Below are 15,973 nucleotides of genomic sequence, written 5' to 3' on the forward strand. Positions count from 1 at the left end.
ACAACACTGCAAATTATCTGACCTATCAGGCTAAACCACCAGGATAATGACAACTCTGATTCCAGCTCTGTGGATTAGGTTGGTCAACATGCAGGGAGCTTTGAGGAATCTTGTCTCATAGTGCCTTTGTACAGGCTGTCAGGCCTCAACGTAAATAGAGAAAAATGTGTATAGAATTTCATGATAGCTACAGTGGAATCCCTTGTTTATCCTAAGCCAGTTGGCTATAGTAGTAGTCACAGATTTTTGCGAAAATTTTATTATTTTAGGCTTTATTTATCTAGAAAATGGAATGAAAAGAAATTGCATAGTAAAATCACTTAAGTCAAACATATCCTGTTGCTGTGGTGAGTCATACTAAATGCTAGATATCACTAACATAAAGAAGAAATATCTGAGGTAACCTGACAGTCTTTGATTTGAGTAAAAACATTAAATATAACTTTTAATTTTGGAAATATAGTTAAATTGAGTCCAATGTTTTACACTTGATTTTCTAATTTAAAATAGAATGATGTTAGGTGTTCCCTGGTAGTGCAGCAGGTTAAGGACCCAGCGCTGTCACTTCCAAGGCTCTGGCTGCAGCTGCAGTGAAGGTTCAGTCTCCAGCACTGGAACCTCCTCATGCCTCTGGGGCAGTCAAATGAATAAATAATAAAAAGATAGCATGACGTTAGAAGTTATACCCTTGGATTCCTTAAGGGCATCTTTCAGAATATAATATTGGAGAACACCAGTTAAGTTTTTCTTTTCTTTTCTTTTTATCTTTTTAGGGCCGCACCCATGTCACATGAATGTTCCCAGGCTAGGGGTTGCATTGGAGCTATAGCTGCCAGCCTATACCAGAGCCACAGCAATGCGGGATCTGAGCCATGTCTGCAACCTACACCACAGCTCATGGCCATGCTGGATCCTTAACCTGATGGGCAGGGCCAGGGATCGAACCCATGTCCTCATGGATATTAGTTGGGTTCATTAACCACTGAGCCATGACGGGAACTCCAGTTTTTCTTTAAAGTATGTTTATTTGCTGCATGCTTCATATACATAAACAATATTTTCCCATCAACCAAATCCAATTTAGCATTTAGAGGTTCTGGATTTGAAGATAGTACCATCTATATCATGACTACTATCACACATGAACAATAGATGTACTAGCAATTTTCAAAATGAGTCAGTTTTACTAATGAAGGGACACTTATATACATGTAGCATAAAATAGTTAAAGAACCAAACAAGCATTCAGGGCATCCAAGAGGAAAGTGTAATGATGTGATACAGAAGTGAAATTAAATGATGGTTGTCTAAAGAGTGGAAGATAGCTGTTGAGGGGACATTTAACAGGAAATCATACAATAGCCAAAATACCACAGCAGCTGAGAGAGAAAACTCATTTCCAGACATGCATAAAAAACTACAGAAGGGATTTTCACAGTGAACATTCCAAGTTCCAACTTTTTTTATTGTTGTTGTTGTTGTTGTTGTTGTTGCTATTTCTTGGGCCACTCCCGCGGCATATGGAGGTTCCCAGGCTAGGGGTTGAATCAGAGCTGTAGCCACCGGCCTACGCCAGAGCCACAGCAACGCGGAATCCGAGCCGCGTCTGCGACCTACACCACAGCTCACAGCAACGCCGGATCGTTAACCCACTGAGCAAGGGCAGGGACCGAACCCGCAACCTCATGGTTCCTAGTCGGATTCGTTAACCACTGCGCCACGACGGGAACTCTGACCAAGTTCCAACTTTTGATCCTTGTGGTGGGGGCTAGTAAGAACAAAAATGATCAGTTAATGAAGATTTTGCAGTTTAAATTACAGCTACTGGTTCTGAAGATACTTGGTGATTTCATCAAAACTATAATTAATATGTCATCTTGGATACATGTTACGATGAGATATTGACCAGCCAAGAAACTCTCCATGTACCATGCTGACTATAAGTTTCCATTGACTACAAAGGTCATGCAATGAGATTTAAAAAACCCAATTTGCAGATCACCAAAACATTCCACTGCCAGTGAACCTGAGACCCAAAACCCTCTGTTTCATCCTCTAGGTTCCAAAAAGTAACAAGTATAAAACTAGAAGTTAGAGAGTTCCATTGTGGCTCTGTAGGAGAAAATGTCCCGTAAAAAGGTAGAAAGGAGAGACCCTGGCCATGAGGACTAAGCCAAGTCCAGCCAACTGCCCCAACCACCCCTTCCCCATACATCTGCTTCTGTAAACTTGTTTCTGCATCTTATGACTTTGCCAGTTCTCACTCTGGTCAGCCAAGCATGGACCTGGAAGAACTAGCCCATCAAAGCCTTGTGAAACCCCTCTTCGGGGCTCAGACTCCGGAGAGCAGATCTCCTTGGAGCCCACCAGGCGTCATAAACCTGAGTTCTCCACCTCTCCGAGGGCTCGCTTGGTTTCTCGTGGGTAAAAGAGCTGATCCACTGCAGCCACAGAGCTGCTGGAGCTGGTACACCACAGCCACAGGGCTGTCACCAGAGCTGATACGCTGTGGTGCAGGGCTGCTGGGCAGCTGCCGTAACGGCTCAGCGGTAATGAGCCAGACTATGACCATAAGGATGAGGTTTGGCCCCTGGTCCGGCTCAGTGGGTTAAGGATCAGGCGTTGCCATGAGCTGTGGTGTGGGTGGCAGAAGCAGTTTGGATCCTACATTGCTGTAGCTGGGGCCTCGACTCTCATCTGGGAACATCCGCATGTGGCAGGTACAGCCCTAAAAAGACGACAACAACAACAACAAACCTGGAAGTTGGAGCAGCTACATTCTGATACATTCCCACAGATTATGGTTGTCTTTCTACATCTCATCCTACTTGTACCCCACTCTCAGTGTGTACCCCTAGGAATAAACTGCCACTCTCAAAATGTTAAAAAGGGTAAGGGGGCGTTCCCGTCATTGCGCAGGTCAAAAGAATCCTACTAGGAACCATGACGATGCTGGTTTGATCCCTGGCCTTGCTCAGGGTTAAGGATCTGGCATTGCCGTGAGTTGTGGTGTAGGTTACACATGCGGCTCAGATCTGGTGTTGTTGTGGCTGTGGTGTAAGCTGGCAGCTATAGCTCCGATTGGACCCCTAACCTGGGAACCTCCATATGCTGTGGGTGCGGCCCTAAAAAGCAAAAAAAAAAAAAAGAAAGAAAAAGGTCTAAGGGACTACACTTTCCCTGGAGCGGGAAATTCCCACCAGTAAATCTACAAGCAAATTTAGAAAGGGGAAAAAAAAAAACCTTTGCAGTGGTAAATATAGGACTTGACCTTCATTTCAATCATCAACTCTCCTAAAACCTAGAAGCTGCTCCCATCTCATGCAGCCCTAGGAGATGGGTGTAGACCCTGGTAATTGACTAACCAACAAGCACACTGCACTGTGGTCTCCCCCCAGAACTCAAAAAATGAGTGAGCTCATCAGAATTGTCATAAGGAAAATCCATACACTGGGTTGACAAACAAAGGATCCGAATATGCATTATATTCACTTTTCCAAAATAGCAAAGAAAGTCTATATGACTAAAACAAACAATAACCAAACATGAAGGGAGGAGAAGCAAATACTGAAAACACAAGAGAGAGGAGATGTCCGAAAAAAAGTATATATTACAGGATCCAGAGTTCCCATTTAAGAGTAGACGTGTCTTATGAACAACCAAATAGTAGTACTAAGGGGAACATAAAATAAAAACCAAATCAAAAAAAAAAAAAAAATCCAGAGGGCAGGATATGAAGAACAATGGATATTCTTTAGGAAAATAAAATGTGTTAAAGAAGCAACAATTACACTCCTGATTTTAAAAATAATAATTAATAAATGAGTACATAAATAGCCACTGTTTTATTTATTTCTTCATTTAATTTTTAGGGCCGTGCCTGCAGCATATGGAGGTTCCCAGGCTAGGGGTCAGATCAGAGCTGCATCTGCAACCTCTGTCACAGCTTGAGGCCATGCTAAGCAGGAACTCCTAAAGAGCCATTTTTAAATCAAAAGGAACCCTTGGATATTCATTGCTGCCCCAAAAGGAGTCATTGGCATGAGAATTATTTTCCTGCTTTAAAGAACTATAATATTGGATAAATATACAAAACAGTATTTTTCACCACTGGACAATAGGCAGTATGCAACTGGTAATATTAAGGGGAGGAAAACAAATGAGTGAACTATAACCTTGGGCTTTGCTCTAGGAGGCAATACCTGAATTGTGCTGAAGGGAAGGAAAACACATCGGAGCTGGGGGTGGGGTTGGGGATTTCTGAGGTCCAGAGAGAGACTTAGGAGCAAACAGAGGCCAAAGCAGCTGGAATTTGCAGGACAAAGCATTGAAGAGGAAGGGGTTATGCAGAGAAAAAAAAAAAAAAAAACTCCACTCAATTGCGTGGCCGTCTTAACTCACTGATGTATTTAACAAACAAGCAAACAAAAGCCCCTCATGAAAGTGTTTATAGATTAGGAGGATATAAAAGAGAGTTTGAGTATGAGCAAAAATTACATATCTTCTTTGATATTTATTTCCTGCATGTCCTCACTTATCTTAGGTGACATAAAGTTGGAGCAAAAAATTAGATCATAAAAGCAACAACCACAGTGCTCAGAGGTCAACATAAAGTCAGGGATCCTGCAAGATTAAATTAGCCTTAACTTCTCTGAATTTGTCTCTCTTTCAACACTTTCTTTTTGCCAGAATAAGACAGTTTTTCCACCTGCTGGTAGAGTTATGCTACCTTTGTAACTTTGTATTTATTGGGGAACAAAGGTTCCAATTATAATGCATTTGCTAAATAATATAGTAATTTTTGTGGACACTTTAAAGTTTCAGATGTCCTTCCTTTCAATCATGGATTGACAAAAGAAATGTCTTTCCTCCGTGAAAATGTTTACCTTTTCTGATTTTCATTTTCCTTAGTGAGGAAAATGGACTCAGTAATAAGGCTAATTTTAAATCTTTCTTAAAATTAATATCAAGTTGCAATGTTATAGGAAGCTCAGAGACGCTTCATAGAACAGGCAGAATAGAAGGTGCCTGTTTAAAACAGAGATGTAGCCCTCCTAGGTCCGATTACAGCAAAACATAGATCTACTTCTCACAAAAACAAGAATTGTACCCTATCGGCACTCTGCAACACTTGTCAACAATGAAAAAGCAGGCAATCTAATAATTCTGAGACTTCAACAGGTTTAAGTTTAAGCCTGTGTGTTTTAACTCGCTCACTAGGTTAAGGATCCAGCGTTGCTGTGAGCTGCGGTGTAGGTCACAAACACAGCTCAGATCCTATGCTGCCTTGGCTGTGGCACAGGCCGGCAGCTGCATCTCTGATTCAACTCCTAGCCTGGTCAATTCCCTGTCTGCACATGTGGCCCTAAAAAGCAAAAAAAAAAAAAAAAGCCACATACTAATCAATGATAAAGACATTTGCCTAATCCTACCCTTCTCCAGTAATCCTTGCCTGCCTCTCTTCCCACTGACCAAAAGAACGAGAATATAGGAGCTCCTGTCGAGGCTCAGTGGTAACAAACATGACTAGTATCCAGGCGGATGTGGGTTCAATCCCTGGCCTCACCCACCAGATTAAGGATCCAGCGCTGCTGTGAGCTGTGGTGTAGGCTGGCAGCTGCAGCTCTGATGTGACCCCTAACCTGGGAACTTTCATGTGTCTCGGGTGTGGCCCTAAAAAGACAAAAAACGAAACAACACAAAAAACCACACATCCCCTGGGAGACCATGACCAAGAAGCCCAACCCAAGAGTGGGAAGATGCCTCTTTTTGTTTGTGAATGTTTATGAAGACCTGGGAGGCCAGACAGAGTCCCGAAGAACATGAATTGGCAACATTGTGTGCTTCATTGAAATAAAACATCCTTTGGACAGTTCTACCAAGTTCACTCCGCAGCAGCAGGGGGGCTGTGAGTTTGTTCTGTAAGGTCAGTCACCTTTCCCTCTCAGGCAGACAATGACATAGGCAAAATATTCACCTCCTGCAAACCCACCCTGTAGGAAAATCAATGCTTTCTCGGTCATGCCGACCCAGTTATTTTGTTTCCTTTAATGACTGTGAATTAACTACACACAGCGGAACAGTGTTCCCTAGAAATAGATTAACTCGGCCTTTCATGGGGATGTGAGCCGGTTTCCAGGGCTGGTTATGAAGACAAAAGCAAGGCAGACAAATGTGACCCCCTCTCCTTCCTGGCTTTGCTGCTGCTTCACAGCCCTTCTGTCCAGTGATGACCCTGTGGCTTGTGACTGATCTGAGAACCTGTGTGCCTGGATCCCTTGGAACTTTCTGTCTTGGTGTCACTGGCATCTGCTTCCGATGCAGGTCCTGTCCCTGTGACTTCAGCATCCTTTGTCCTGTCATCAGACACAGGAGCGCTTTGTTCTACCCCTCTTCACGCTGGAGGAGTTTTTCCTAGGGGCTGCTTCTTGTTCTCAAACATGAAAATGTGTGAAGCATAAAACTCCAGCTGTGAATACTTACCTCCCTGCAGTGTTAAAAAGTTCAATATACAAAACACCTGGTTTCAAGTAAAATGTACATCGAGATATACGGCAAAGAGACAGATTTAATATACCCCATAGGGCCCCGAGGCGGTTTTTTAAATTAAAGACACAACACACTTTTTTTTTTTTCAGATGAGGTTTTACTATTTTACAAATAATGAACCAAGAAACATCCTACCGTGGAAGGAGAAGTTGTAAGGACACAGGAGAAAGGATGATTGTCATGTAAAGGAGACTGTCACCTTCAGACAGTCTCACTTGGACACTTTGGCAATGGATTCCTGGCCAGTAAAACTCTTTTTACAAGTGATGCCTGTGACCAAAGCCTCATGGATTTCGACTCTGTAGGGAACAGGAGCTCTTTGAACTTTGCGACCTCTGAGATGTCCACTATCAATGTAACGTATTTACTAGGACCTGAAGGTGGCGTGTGGCCATTTTCATGGGAGGAACCCCATGCTTCCTTCCCGGTGAGACCCCTAAAAGCGTGAGAAATCATTATTCAACGTAATGGAATAATTATTTAGTTCCCTGCCCTTACAGCTTCAAAAATGGAAACATTTTCGAAATGTAAAAAAATTACAGGAAAATGTTGGGAAGGAGAGATGAAGATGGCAGGAAACATTTTAATATGTCTCGTTACAAGTCCCTGATGGAGGAAAGTATCTTCAAGCTTTGCCTATTTTCTGAATTTCCCATTTCAGGGATACAAGAGCAAAGTGGCTATTCCTAGCAAGGATGCTGAGTGTGGGTGTCTGGAGATATACAAGGAATCACCTACTGTCTCCTTTCAAAGAATGTGCCAGAGGCTCCAGCAGAAAGTATATTTTCTGCTCTCGTTTCCTCTGCATCTCCATTTATACCCTGGCACCCTCCTCTAGCCAATCTCCTCCGGGTGTTTGGGCTGAGATACCCCAGGACAACTCAGATCTGGTTTCGGCCCAGATGTAGAAACAGCTATTCTTATTATACACAGTATGCATAAAGCAAGCCATCCCCAAAGCCCTCTTTAGAGAAGGGAAAAGAAAGGGCCCAACCTCAGCCTTCTCCAGTCTTCACCTGCATGGGAGACGCAGGTATTAAGACCTCGGACCTCCCTGGCCAGATCTTCGGCGTTTACGTCTCAATGATCCTCATGCTGTCAGTGTGACTTGAACCAACGACTGCAGGACAGTTTCCTGTTCTGTAAAATGGGAACGATTTCATTACCAGTGTCTTCACATGTTTACAGAGGAAGGGATGAGTTAAAACAGGAACAAGTCTTAGAAAAGTGCCCGTCACATAACAAAACTCAGACCTCGCCGTCCTCCTCCTCCTCATTATCAATTGATTGTAGTACAATCTTTGATTCCACATTATATACGTACCCTAATAATAAATTTTGCTTCTGCATTACTTAATATTTTGCTGCATTTTATTTAAAATATTTGAAAAACATGACAAGCCTTTGCCTTTTTTTTTAAGGACAGCACCTGCGGCAGATGGACGTTCGTATGCTAGGAGTTGAGTAGGTGAACAGGAGCTAAGGCTGCTGGCCTACACCCCAGCTTGTAGTAACACCTGATCCTTAACCCACCGAGTGAGGGCAGGGAATGAACCCTGTTCATACCAATTTTCAAGTGCAGTGTTTAAAGGCATATTCGGGGAGTCCTGCTAATTTGAGGTCACAGAGGGGTAAAGCTGAGGCAGAGAAGTTATTTTTCTTTTCCCAGTCTGCACAATGGGTATCTTGGCACTGGTTGTTTTCTTTGCTTCCACTTTCACCATCCCTGCCTCTTAGTTCTCCCAGCAGGATGCTGTAGTGAGTTTTATAATAGAGACAAGACGCATGTTCCCAGGCAGAGCCAACATTTTTAAACAATGATTTTTGTGTCAACCCCTTTCTCTGCAAGTAAGATTAGAGGTGAGCTAGAACAGAAACGATTCCCAGGGCTAATTCCAGGGAAAAAGCATTCCTTAATAGCTTGATTCAATTTGGGGAAAAAAAGTTCAAAATTGATATCTGGGAAGAATATATTTTAGAATCAGTGCACCACACTGGCAGTCCATTCACAAGCACTGCAGGCACCCTGATGCTTCCCTAAGCTGCTGAAAACACAAATTGGATTATGCCATAGTTGTCAGTTAAACTCACAGTGAAAATAGTCTGACAAATGTCAGCCTGCCACTGGGCAGCTTAATTATGCTATTTTTCCATAAGCCAACATAATAAGGTACCATTGATTCAATATGGCTTTATAGACAAACAAATGTTTAACAAATCCTCATTAAAACCCATTGCCAGATAACAATATAGTTTCAGTATCAGGGATGGCTTAGCTGAAGGAAGACTGCAGGAAGAGCTGAATTTAAAGAAAAAGATGGCTTGAATTTAAGCTCGTAGGAGCCCAATGCATTGAAATCAATTTACGAAGCATTCCATTTAAAAAAAAAAAAAGAAAAAGTAAGATGAGGGAGTTCCCACTGTGGCTAAACAGGCTAAGAACCCAACTAGTATCCATGAGAATGAAGGTTCAATCTCTGGTTTTGCTCAGTGGGTTAAAGATCAAGCATTGCTGCAAGCTGCAGCCTAGGTCAGAGGTGCAGCTCAGATCCAGTGTTGCTGTGACTGGTGTAGACTGGCAGCTGTAGCTCTGTTTCTACCTCTAGCCCAGGAGCTTCCATGTGCCACTAGTGTGGCCCTAAACAAACAAACAAACAAACAACAACAACAAAAAAACACTCCAAAAAATGTAAGATGAAAAACATTGGAATGTAATTAACTTCTTCACACAGGGAAGCAAATTTGCACCTTAGCAATGATTTCAGTGGATATCGTCTCTAAGAGGAGTTATAGCGAAAGGTCAGTTGGGCTATAGCGCACTCAGGAGATGCACTGAAGAGAAAGGGAAGAAAGCTGGAATGGACAAAGGGCGAATTTGACATGCAGTGTGGCTGCAACGGAGGCCACAAGAAGCTTTGGAATTGAGATGACCTTTAAAAAGTTTGAGCAAAGACGCTGGACCCTTAAATCCTCAAATTCTACCAACCACTAGCCATGGGCTGCCCCCTGGCAAAGGACGTAACCTTGGGCCAAGACATTTCTCCATAGCCGAGAGCAGTTCCCAGGGCAAAGGCACATCTGCCTTCCTTCTGAAGCCAGGAGCCTCTGCACCAGGGGGAGGAGCTTGCTGATGCTGAAGTGGGCATCTGGGTGGCGCCACACCACGTCTAAACCAGCTCAGAAAGGTAATGTGCACAGGGTCATGGCACATAATTCAGTAAATCTATTCAGAAGGGAAACTGTTGCTAGGCAGACTGTGAAATTTAACAGACAATAGCGTGAGTTCCAGGGAGCTCCCATAAAGGTGTTTGCTGCCTGGGAAGTGCTGACATCCACACACTCTTTTCATAAGTACATCAGATCTCTATGGCTAATGCGAGGTCTCTTTTTGACCTATGATTTTATATATTCTGGCTCATTACTAAATCACCAGTATTGCGTGTTTATATAATACTCATACATAATGTGACACCTGTAGGACATGTCAATAGGTCATGCTTCATATTCCCGAAGTTTGGAGTTCAGGTCAGATTTCTCCATAAACCACTCAAACCTTTCACTTGTGCTCAACCGTGGTGTGACCAGCACTTTTAACCTATGCTTAGCCAACTGTACAATGTATACATCTTCTAGAAACCTATTTTCAAGGCCGAATTCTTTAGCGTTTCTCTTCTATGGTTGTAAAGAGGAAGGACGTGCATTCCAAATGAGCTCTGAACCAGAAACCCTGGAACTCAAACCATTTTAGACCCGGCAGCTGCCTAGATCCTAGCCACAGAAGTGCATGTAGCAAGACTCCCCAGCATATGAGGTTTTGAGGCTGAATGAGATCTGAAGATTCAGGGAACAGGTCTGCGAATAAGGGCACTTGGGACCTCCGTTTGAACACAGGCTACAGTTTGAATTAACTGTATTCGTCATTTTGCATTTCTGCTTTCCCACAAAGACCTATTGGGGTGTTTTGGGATAAAGACAACATATTCAATCTCTTATCAAAGTTTTATAAGCTGTTGCCATATGTAATGTGTATGCTTACATACATATCAGTGGCCACAAAACTTGTTAACTTTCCAGGGAGCATATGATAAGTTTCAGATGCTGAAGACCCTTCATAGAGTCTGGGCAGCAGTTGTAGCTGTTGTGGTGTGACTGTGATGAGAAGAATACATATGGAGGGGGGTTGGGCTGTTCGTGGCTGTGAACTTCTTCAAGACCGGGCTGTGCTTTATTCATCATTTATTCCCGCCACTGCTCAATGAACGGTGAATAGTAGGGATGCTAATTTTTTGTACTAAAATAAACAGAGTATTGCTTTTGAACCTTTGTTGGCTCCTCTTGAAAACGACTCAAGTCCCTGGGAAAACATGACTCTGCTGGTAGGGAGAGCCAGATACTATACAAGGTTATGCACCTGTGACTATGCAATAAATCTTGGTTGACTTGTGTATACAATACTTCTATGGTTCTCCTTAAAACCCGGCAATGGACCCAATAGCCTTGCAAGGTCTATTCCAGCCTTATAATTCTGCTTTTGTCTTTCTAACCACAGTTGAAAGACGATACTGAGAGCTATGATATTGCCTGTTTTGACAAGCGAACTTTAATAAATGATGCAGGGCACATCACGCATTCCACCGTAGCACACGTGTGGATGTCCCTTTCATTAATAACTGTGGCCGAGATGCCATGTTGACACCATAGATCAGGTGCTTTACCCCGTGGACTTAATAGAACTGGAACCAAAAGTGCAGTCCTCTTACCAAATTGTTTTGGTCTAGGTCTATGTTTGGTGCCTCTCAGAAGTCACTGTATTTGTCTAATACTTCCTCCCACACCTAAATGAGGATCTTTAGGGAGTGGAATGTCCTTGGGTTTTGGTGGTTAAGGGCTGCAGAGCCAAATACTTCTTTTCTCTCATTTTTTGTGTGAATGTGGAATCTGCAACAGCTCAGAGAATACCAGAAAATTAGAGAAAATTGCTTTGTAAGCCAGCAATACATGACCCCCAATCTCATTGTCCAGAGGTTACCTTCCTCTGTTCACGTTAGAGTGTCTTTCCTCAGAATTATGTACCCACGACATTATAAGGTGTGTTTGTGTCATTTTCATAAACAACAGGGTGTCAACTTCTGCACCCTGATCGTTTACTTTATAACCTCACACACATCTTTGCCAAATATTTGGGGGGTTGTGTGCCCTCTTCTGGAAGACACACTTTGCTCTTGTCTCCACCCTGTCACTCCCTCTCCCGTGGCAGGTGTTCCTCGCACCACAGAAACTGCTGAGTCCTCTCTGTGCTGCAGGCAGCCTTTGTCCTTCACTTAGACTTTCTGTTACTTCTTCCATCGCATCAAGAGAGTCTTCCCTTGATTTCCCAAGCAATAGCTAGTCTTTTTTTCACCCTCCCTCTTTTTATGCCTCATACTCGTCTTTCCAGAGCTCATCCCGCCTGATCTTTTTCCTAAGTGACTCTGCTCACACTGAGGCTGACACCTTACCTCCTGTCTTCTTTACCTCCCACCATGATGGTCAAAGGCGTGTGCTCTGGGTCCTCCCCCTCAAGAACTGACCCATAATCTCATTGTCCAGAGGCTGCCCTCCTTTGTTCCTTGGTCCGCCTAATACTGACGGAGTTCTTAGTACTGGTGCCCCACAGCTGTATTCCTTAGGAGACCTGAAGTAAGCAAGACAGGGTGCCTGACAAAGTCTGTAGCCCCACACCACAATTTCACCAGAACCTACTGGACACATGGCACTTAAACTCAAAAGTTCCCAATCTTGAATTTCTTCACAAGACAGTTCTATATGGATAAGGCAGACTTTTAAATAATGATAATAATAATCTCACAATTTAGGCTGAGCAGATGTCTTTGGGTAGTTTGGAAGAGGAGTGAAGGTCACAGGCTCCCAGTGGAAGCAGCTCCAGGTGTGCAAATATAAGGCTATAAGACAAGGGGGTCTTGAATCACCCTCCCCGCCCCCAAAGGAGCTGCACAGCGGGGCAGGCAGTTGCCTTTGCTTCATTATCCAGCTGCCTGTCATTGAGTTTGTGCCTGGGTCTAGGCCCTCTAAATATGCTTTTTTTTTTTTTTTTCAATTTAGACTGCTCATGCTGAAAGCCGAGAGCATTTTCATTGATTCTCCTGGCTACCTTGACAGGCAAATGCAGCCATGAAACGTGGAGCTTCCCAAAGTACATGCCCAGCATTATCATCCTCACACACATTAAGTCCAAGAAAGCTGGCCCGCAATGGACAGTCATTATTTTATGCAAAGGTAGCACCAAGTCCTACTTCCCTGAGCTTTTACAGCCATTAGAATCAAAGCTAACGAATGCCATTGCTATCTTATTTCCAGTATAATTACTGCACTTTGATAAAATACACTCGGGGTTCTTTCCCAGAAAAAGGCAGTGTCAGTAATGTAGCTCATGCTAATCAAAAGCAATTCTGGACAGAAAACATTCATTTTATGAATATAGAAATTTTCTCTATTATATCCAAGACAGGGTGTGATGGTGGCATTCGGCAGAGCGACAGGACAAATCATGAAAGTAATTTACTGGCCATAAAAGAAATTCTTAATTAGAAAATAAGGTTCATTTAGATAGCTTACTATGAAATGAATGATGATGGGATGGCAAATAAGTGCATTTTACTTTTATGTGTTTCATATTCATGCCTTTCTGGGGATTATGATCGACAAAAGTAACTATATTCCTGTATATTTTCCAGTGGTTCTTGATAGAATTATTAAGTATTCTTTGTAATTAATTTATAACTGTCTAAGAATTTATATGGCATGTTCATATTAAAATGTATCAAATATAAAAGAGAGGTGCTCCATGAACTTTCTAAAGAGAAGCATTAAGGGATGCTGGTACTGGTCTTTGCAGTGAATATTCCTGGTTGTTTACTATTTTACTTTCCTATTAGAAAGACGAATTTCAAATTTCAGTTACTAAGGAGGGACCAGGAACGTAGATGCCTTCCACCATATGGAACATTGCATTTTTCTTTTCCTTTCTTTTTTTTTTTCTTTCTTCTTTTTCAGAAGAACAAACATGGCAATTATTAGTTTTGCATTTAATTCTTGAAATGTGAAAAGCATCCTTCTGCTTATATCTCATTCAAAAACTCTTACTCCTTCTTATTGCTTTGATTTGCTAGTCAATGTTATTGACTAATTTCCAATTAATAACTTAATTCGTCTTCATAGTAATCCTAAAATGAATACTTTTGAGATCATCACAATCATATCTAGTTCATAGATGAGGAAATCTAGGCACTAAAAGGCTCATTGATTTGACCAAAGTCATCCAGCTGATGGACGGTCAGGCTGGAACTTGAACCTGTGCAGATAACACCAAAGGTCACTTTTTGATCCTTACTCTGTGGCTGGATTTTTCTGCGCACTGCCGCTTCACTGAGATGGTCACATGATATTCACATGAATGTTGTGATATTCATGATAATACGTAACAGGAAAATTCCATGTCATTTTCCCCTTTTGAATAATGAAATAAAAGAGACTGAGGTTAAGTAATAAACTAGTTACTACGGCATCAAATTAGAGTTTTTTCTGAATTCAGTATTGTTTTTCCCATAGTGCAATATTAGTAATACTCATGGCTTCGAGAAGCCATACCACACACCACAACTACTCGATAATTATTTTCACTGCCAGAAAAGCATTTGTTAACACATCTTTATATATAGTTCCACACTACACTCTTGTAGTAGGTCTTTAAAGGAATTTAATTCCAAAATAAGCACAATTAAAAAAAATTCAGAAATAAGATGGATTAGCAATGGGATCCTGCTGTGTAGCACTGGGAACTCTTTCTAGTCAATTACGATGCAACACATAATGTGAGAAAAAAGAATGTGTACCTGTATGTATAACTGGGTCACCATGCTGTGTAGTAGAAAAAATATATATATAAAGAAATAAAAAAAGAAATATACATTAAGAGGTAGGCATTGGTATACTGGCACACTAAATTAATTTAATATTTGTATTATGAGCAACAAAGTGTGGATCAAGTGAGAAGTCTTCAAAATAAGAGTTAGATTTTCAGGGTGAACTCGGTAATATTAACCGGCATTAACTGGCTTAAAAAGCAGAACATTCTTTTTAATCAAATCGGTTGTCAGGATGAATGACGTACTAAAAAAATTCAGGATTAGAATATTTTAGTAAAATTTCATACAAACACACATACAAATTGATAAACTGTTAAATAAGAAAACAACTTAATTTTTCCTATCTATGCATATACATGTTTACAGATAAGCTATGTGAAGAAATTGAACTCTTGAAGACTAAATATGCACTAGCCATTATTTCTACTGGTTAAGTTTATATCATGCATTTTGGTAATTTTTATAGTATTTTACCATTTTTGTGATGAGACTACATTATTTTTCTAACTAGAAAAATAACTATGCAATAAGTAATTATATACACGTTTTACAAATCAAAAACTCTAAGGTATAAAATAACTGTCATCATTTTGAATACAAATTAATAAAGGCATGATGGCAGGAAGAAATTAATGGAAAGGTTAACTAAAATTCAAGATAGTATTTTTCCTTTGCTACATTTTTTTTCAAATTTATTTCTCCAGAGTACTACAGAATTTGGTAATTGTGGAAAAAAATTGTTGTTGTTTTAGGTAAATAATATTCAATGGAACAAAGAAGAAAAGTGCAATACTAAGAAAGTATTGGGTAATACATACAAAACTAATAAAATTAGAAGAAAATGAAAATCAAGAGAATTGTACAAAGACTTAAAGGGATTCCCTTTTGCTTGCGTGCATACAAAGAGATTCCATACACTTTATTACATTATACCACAGAAGGAATTATGTGACATACAACTCCAGCATATTTAGAAATCTTAAAAATGAGACTTGAAGACATATTGTTCTAATGAGAATTAACATATTGGAAATATAGAGTATTTGATTAAATATAATAGCAAGCTTGTATTGATATTTTTTTCTATTTAGGGTATGGGACAAAGTTCCCTTTATATATTGAACTGCTGCAGCTATAACCCAATTGTTTCTCTTTCCTTATGACTGAGGCAGGAAGCATGAGAACCTAACAGAATGAATACTGAGTTCATCATTGCAGCAGCTAAGGGTCGGTAAACGCAACCGAGTATCAGGCCTGAGGAGCGTTATGGGGAAAGTATGACAGGAATTCGACTCTAGGCCTTTATGAGGAGACCTGGGACAGTCAGGACCTGGAACTCAGGTAAGATCAGAGCAGGAATCTTCTGCAGTCTTCACAAAGTCCAGACATGCATCAAACTGGGGCCAAGAAGGGAAACCGGAAGGGCATGTGTATCAAGACTCTGGCTCTAGAGCCAAGCATCTGGTCACGGCCTTGGGATCAGTACTGATTAACAGAAT

The sequence above is a fragment of the Phacochoerus africanus genome, chromosome 13, assembly GCF_016906955.1.
Source record: "Phacochoerus africanus isolate WHEZ1 chromosome 13, ROS_Pafr_v1, whole genome shotgun sequence".
Lineage (NCBI taxonomy): Eukaryota > Metazoa > Chordata > Mammalia > Artiodactyla > Suidae > Phacochoerus > Phacochoerus africanus.